Here is a 5,018-nt window from a genome sequence, read left to right as displayed (position 1 = left end):
AAAATGCTATCTTTGCAATATATGCATCTTCGATTGGCTAATCACCCCGCTCCTTAAATATTCCTGCGACGGTCGGTCACACGCTTCCAAATTCTCACCAAACTCACATTTCAGCTCTTCGTTTTCCTCTCTCTCACCGGATAGCGACAGAGCTTTGACCTCAGCTTAGTTTGTTTTTTTGTTCTGCGAACGGACGGCCGACCCACATCAAAATTCAGGGGAGGATGGGTAGTGGCCTACTGGGAGACCAGGGGCAGGGGGGTGATGATTTCATTCATAAAGAGCTCTTTATTCTAACGATCGCGTCTTCACCATCCACCATACTCTTCACCAAGAAGCTACCTAGAGGACAATGCATCGAGCATGGCGGCCAGCAACGGCGGCGCGCTCCCCGTGGTGGATCTGGCGCCCTTCTTCGCCGGGGAAGGCTCTGAGGACACGGGCGGGCGCGCCCGGGCCACCGAGGCCATGCGCGAGGCGTGCCAGGCCACCGGGTTCTTCCGCGCGGTGAACCACGGCGTGCCGCGCGAGCTCATGGCGCGCGCGCTCGACCTGTCGGCGGCGTTCTTCGCGCTCCCGGATGAGGAGAAGGCCAAGGTGCGGCCCGCCGAGGGCGCCTCCGCGGCGCCGCTCCCGGTGGGGTACGCGCGGCAGCCCGCGCACTCCGCGGACAAGAACGAGTACCTGCTCCTCTTGAACCCCAAGCTCGGGCTCAACCACTACCCCGCCGAACCGGCCGGATTCAGGTTATTTCTTTCTTCATTTCTGAACCGGCCGGAGTAGTTCTTAGCAACCTCTGCTTCAATTCTGAACTGTGAGTGTGGCAGAGAAAAGACAGAACCCCATTTTTTTTTTCCTTTGCATCAACTTTCCCCTGTCTTATAATATAAACTGAAAGAAAGAAAATTCATCTTCAGGGATGCGCTGGTGGAGTGCTACGCCAAGCTCACCGAGCTGGGGCTCCTCATCCAGGACATCCTGAACGAGTGCATGGGCCTGCCGCCGGGCTTCCTCTCAGAGTACGACGCCGACCGCAGCTTCGACTTCCTCACCGCGCTTCGCTACTTCCCGGCGACAACCGACGAGAACAACGGCATCAGCGCGCACGAGGACGGCAACTGCATCACCTTCGTCCTGCAGGACGGCATCGGGGGCCTGGAGGTGCTCGGGAAGACGGCAGCTGGGTCCCCGCAGAGCCCGTGGAGGGCAGCATCGTCGTCAACGTGGGCGACGTCCTGCTGGTGCTCAGCAACAAGAAGTTCAAGAGCGCCACGCACAGGGTGGTAAGGAGGCCGGGGGCGCACCGCCACTCCATCGCCTTCTTCCTCAACCTCCACGGCGACAAGTGGGTCGAGCCGCTGCCGGAGTTCGCGGGGGACTCCGGCGAGCCTCCGCGGTACAGGGGGTTCCGATACAACGAGTACATGCAGCTGCGGATGAGGAACAAGACCCACCCGCCGTCCAGGCCCGAGGACGTCGTCCACATCACCCATTACGAGATCTAGAGATCAAAAGCTTGCTTCCATGATCCATGGCGAAGTCTGTTTTGTCTCTGTTGTCAAATTTCAGTTCGTCCTCTGTGGTGTGAACTGTGAAGCGTAATTTGCAAGACTATTAAACAGTAGCCTGTTTTTTGTTGTTGCCTTAAGCCGTCAGAACCATTGGAATGGAATCCAACGGCTTCGCAACCTTCTCCCTTCTCCCGACCCAACACCTCCTCGTGCTCCCTGCCTTTCCTTGAACGACAACTGCATCGCAACCGCAGCCACCCACACACTACAACACCCCAACCTTACCCAAAACCGGCGCCTCCAACGAGGACCAGGACGCCTGTGCGCCGCCGCCCGCCGGCCAAAGGACTAGGTTTTCACCCGGGGACTAATGGAGGGGAGGAGGGGAGGAAGAGGTAGGTTAACACGCCCTCAGGAGGGAATATCAAAGCCGGAGCGCCGCCGTCATCGTCGAGGTCGATGCAGAGTTAACCAGGTGATTCCCCCATTCCAGGCTCCGCCGCCACACCCTCTGGTGCCAGATCCGGCAGCCTGAAAGGGTCGGATCCAGATCGACAAGGGGGGACGGGAAGCCGCACAGACAAAGAAGGCCGGAGATCGGAGCAGCGAAGCGCCTCCGTCGCCCAACAGCCACCCGCGCGACCGGATGGGCGACCAGCACATTCAGCGTCACCCACCAGAGAAGTCGACGTCGCTAGATAGATCCACGTTCGGTGCCCCGGCACCCAAAGCTCCCTGGAGCAAAGCAGGGCATCAAAGCCTCGCCAACACCTTCACCGGAGGCTGCGCGACGACCGGCGACGTCTCCAGGTCACGGTGGGGAGGAGGGAAGGAGGAGTAGTTGGCTCGGGCGCTAGGGTTTCTTCTCCGGAGAGGTCCTGACGAGCTCTTTCCAACGACGTTGCGTCGGAGTTCCGGTCAAAATGACTGGACCCCCCCTTCTCGTTGCCCCGTCTCCACCTCGCTTTCTTCTCCACAGAAGAGGCCGATGCATGATTTTCTCTCTCTTGATCAATAGCAAACGCATTTTTCGAGTGCAATTTTAATTGAAAAAAGGTTCAACATGAGAAATGAAAACGATTGCCGTCTAGCCCAGTTAGGATCGCTTGCATAGTCCATGGCCATAGCCGAGCACGCCACAACCACAACCCCACTAGCTTAGTAATGATAAATATTAGGTTCCCAAAAGATTGGTGGATAGGAGATAAACCTCTCCGGCAAAACATTTAGTGCAGTTTTCTCGCTCCTTGTAGTCGCTCGAACTGATTTTCTCCCATTTATTTTCTTCGTTTTTTTTGTCTTGTCATTGGTATTCATCGGTTTTTCTTTTTTCTAATAACTTCTGTTTTATTTTGTTTTCACTGTTTTTCCCCCTCTGGTTCCACCAGTTTTTCCTTCTCTTTCTTTTCTTCTTCGCTTTTCTTTGTATCTTATCTTCCGTTATCATTGTTTTTCTTTGGTTTTCTTTGTTTCTCTTTCTTTTTCACTGTTCTTATCCTGATTTTTTGGCATCTTTTTGTTTTTTGTATGCATTTTTATTTAGATTTTCATCGCCTTCTAAAATCTTTGTTGGTTGTTTCTTGTTAATCAGTTTCTTTTATGTTTTTCATTGTTTTTCTTCATTTTCTTTGTTTCTTTGTGGGTTTTCATATTTTTTATTTCTATTTTTGTATATAACATGAACATTTTCCATATACTTAACTTAATAATTTTTAAATACATACCTTTGATGTCTACATTTTCGATCTACATTGTCTAATTTTTTATACATCAGGAACATTTTTTTATGTAACTTCCTCATTTTTCATACATACATTACATTTTTGTAATACACGATTAACATTTAAAATTATATATTCTATACACATTCTATATTTAGATAAAAAATATATATATACATGATTAACATTATTATATGCACATTTCACATTTTTCTAATACATGATTAACATTTTCAAAAGAATATTTTATAAGCCTACTTTTCTCATACAAATTCTTCATTTTTTTCATACATATAGAACATTTTCTTTATACACGTTTAGACTTTTTATAATACATTGTTAACATTTATGTACAACATTCTTTTATGTCTACCTTTTCCATTTGCATTCTATTTTTTTGGTATACACCAGGAAAATTTGTTTATACAGGTTTATTATTTTTAAATTACATGATTACCACTTTCGAGATACATGATTAACTTTCTAAAATATACATATTTTATATGTCTAGTTTTTACATACGCATTGCACATCTTTGGTATACATCATAGCCATTTTTAATATAGGTTTAACATGTTTAAAACACATAATTAACATTGTTGTAATAAATGATTATCATTTTTATTTTTTATTTATGTATATTTTTCCGTAGTCATTGTAGATTTTTTGTATACATGAGAAATATTTCATATATATGATAAACATTTGCAAATTTCATGATTAACATTTTTCAATTTTGTATGTAAAATGATTTTGAAAATTTATATATTTGTAATTTTTATAAATATAATCAAAGTAAAAATATAAAGGAAAGCAAAATGTGAAAATGTGAAAAAAGGGTTTAGGTAAAAAAATAATCAAAAGTAAAAATATAAAGAAAAAAATATATATTTAGATCTTTTATATATTTTTTTACTTTCCAGGAGTACAAATATCCTTCATACGGAAGCACAACTGCTTTTTCACATTTCAGGAAGTGTAAGTGTTTTTTACCTTTCAAGAAAGACAAATGTGACCCTAAAAAAAAGACAAATGTGCTTCTTACAGAAGTACAACTATGTTTTTCACTTTTTGAAAAGCACATATATGAAAGACATATATGTACTTCATGCTGAAACACAACTGTGCTTTTCAGTATCCAGCACATCTGTGCTTTACGATGAAGAAAAAACAGAGAAGAAGTCACAAAAACCTAGGAAAACCACGCAAAACCCAAGAAAAAAACTGAAAAGAAAAACAAAAAAAATGTGTTCCCACGCTGGGCGCAGCATGCGCGCCTCCTCACACTCCACATGTTTATTGGGATCCCCTCGCAGGGGTACTGCAAGTGCTATATCTCGCTTACTTGAAATATATGGTTCTCTCGCGTGAAGCACTTTCCGTCCACTAGACCGACCCAGCACTATAGCACCATTTTTTACTGCCTCACTATTTTGCATCATTTTTTTGTTTTTATATTCTCCTTTGGTTTTCTTTGTTTCTTTTTTTCTTCTTTTTTATTTGTTTCTTCCTTGATTTTCTTTGATTTTATTTGTTTTGCATCTGCTTCTCCAGTTTTTTCTGTCTCCTTTTCTTTTGGTCTTTGTGTTTCTTTGTTTTGTTTTTACCTTTTTCATAAACATTGTAGATTTTCTGTATAGAACTGGATCATTTTTATTGAAATTTATCATTTTTAAATACATGAGTAATATTTTTGTTAAACATATGTTTGAGGTCCGCCTTTTTCCATACATACTGTACACTTTTTAATATACTAGGTACATTTTTTATACTCCTTTAAGATATT

The 5,018-nt window shown here is 44.0% G+C and overlaps 1 pseudogene; it reads left to right on the top strand.

The window, feature by feature from the left end:
• The first annotated feature begins 331 nt into the window (after nt 1–331).
• On the top strand, nt 332–1,601 carry LOC119368637 (annotated as a pseudogene).
• Nucleotides 1,602–5,018: the final 3,417 nt, after the last annotated feature.

The sequence above is a fragment of the Triticum dicoccoides genome, chromosome 2B (assembly GCF_002162155.2).
Source record: "Triticum dicoccoides isolate Atlit2015 ecotype Zavitan chromosome 2B, WEW_v2.0, whole genome shotgun sequence".
NCBI lineage: Eukaryota > Viridiplantae > Streptophyta > Magnoliopsida > Poales > Poaceae > Triticum > Triticum dicoccoides.
Note: the sequence above shows the minus strand (reverse complement) of the source record. Positions and strands in the feature narration are given on the sequence as shown.